Consider the following 1,853-nt stretch of genomic DNA (forward strand, 5'->3'; position numbering starts at 1 on the left):
GCGATGATGTCCTCATTGTACGACCGCCTAATTTGGGTGGCGGTCCTAGAAGGCCTCCCGGTGCTGGTTGTTCCTTTCTTGAACAATTCTCCAAATTTGAACTTCTTCATTTTCTGAAATTTTCAACAAACAATATAAAACTTGATTTGGTGACATATAATTGAGGGAAACTACCATAGGAACTTGCTAGAGTACTAATCATGCATCAAAACTAGTTTCTACCACTTAGAACAAACATGCAAGCTCACTAAACATGTTACCTACAGCAACAAAATATTCAAGATATACTCAACCAAACAAAATTCTATTTGGATAATCGAAGGAGTCACATACCGGAGAGCAAATGTGCCAAATTTCAAACAGAAATCTGGGCTGAGCAAAGAGATCGAAAAATCCTGAGCTCTTGAGCAAAAACGCGAGTGAGAGAAAGTTGGTTCGAGTTTTTTCGGGAGAGAGAAGATGCTTGGGAGAAAGAGATGATGTAGTGGGGCAAGGAGGGGCCCACACCACATGGTGGCGCGCCCACCTCCTTGGCCGCGCCAGCCTGTGGTGTGGCACCCTGTGGTTCCCCACAGGTCATCCTCTGGTGCTCCCAGGTGCCTCGTCGAAAAATAGGACCAACGGTGTAATTTTCGCGAATTTTTGAAAACTTTGAAAAATGCACATTTTCTGGGTATTAAGTTTATTATTACTGACCAGGATTTTTTTTGAAATCTCAAATCAACTAAGAAACTTTGCAAATTAAAAATGCTACAGTGATACGTCTCCAACGTATCGATAATTTCTTGTGTTCCATGCCACATTATTGATGTTATCTACATGTTATATGCACACTTTATGTCATATTCGTGCATTTTCTGGAACTAACCTATTAACAAGATGCCGAAGTGCCGGTTCCTGTTTTCTACGCTGTTTTTGGTTTCGAAATCCTAGTAACGAAATATTCTCGAATCGGACGAAATCAACGCCCAAGTTCCTATTTTCATCGGAAGCATCCAGAACACCCGGGAAGGACCGGAGGGAGCCACGGGGGCCTCACACCACACCCCGGCGCGGCCAAGGGGGCGCGCCCCTAGGGTGTGGGCCCCCGTAAGCCCTCCTGCGCCGCCTCTCCGCCTATATAAAGCCCCCGACCTAAAAACCTCGGGCGTTCGACGAAAACCACGAAAACCTTCCGCAGCCGCCGCCATCGCGAAGCCAAGATCCGGGGGACAGGAGTCTCTGTTCCGGCACCCTGCCGGAGCGGGGAAGTGCCCCGGAAGGCTTCTCCATCGACACCGCTGCCATCTCCACCGCCATCTTCATCACCGCTCGTTGCTCCCATGAGGAGGGAGTAGTTCTCCATCGAGGCTCGGGGCTGTACCGGTAGCTATGTGGTTCATCTCTCTCCTATGTGTTTCAATACAATAATCTCATGAGCTGCCTTACATGATTGAGATTCATATGATGATGCTTGTAATCTAGATGTCATTATGCTAGTCAAGTGAGTTTTACTTATGTGATCTCCGGAGACTCCTTGTCCCACGTGTGTAAAGGTGACAGTGTGTGCACCGTGTGGGTCTCTTAGGCCATATTTCACAGAATACTTACTCAATGTTGAATGGCATAGTGAGGTGCTTATTTATATCTCTTTATGATTGCAGCATGTTTGTATCACAATTTATCTATGTGCTACTCTAGTGATTTGTTATTAAAGTAGTTTATTCCCTCCCGCATGTGTGCAAAGGTGACAGATGCGTGCACCGTGTTAGTACTTGGTTTATGCTATGATCATGATCTCTTGTAGATTGCGAAGTTAACTATTGCTATGATAATATTGATGTGATCTATTCCTCCTACATATGCATGAAGGT

This window comes from Lolium rigidum, chromosome 7, assembly GCF_022539505.1.
Source record: "Lolium rigidum isolate FL_2022 chromosome 7, APGP_CSIRO_Lrig_0.1, whole genome shotgun sequence".
NCBI lineage: Eukaryota > Viridiplantae > Streptophyta > Magnoliopsida > Poales > Poaceae > Lolium > Lolium rigidum.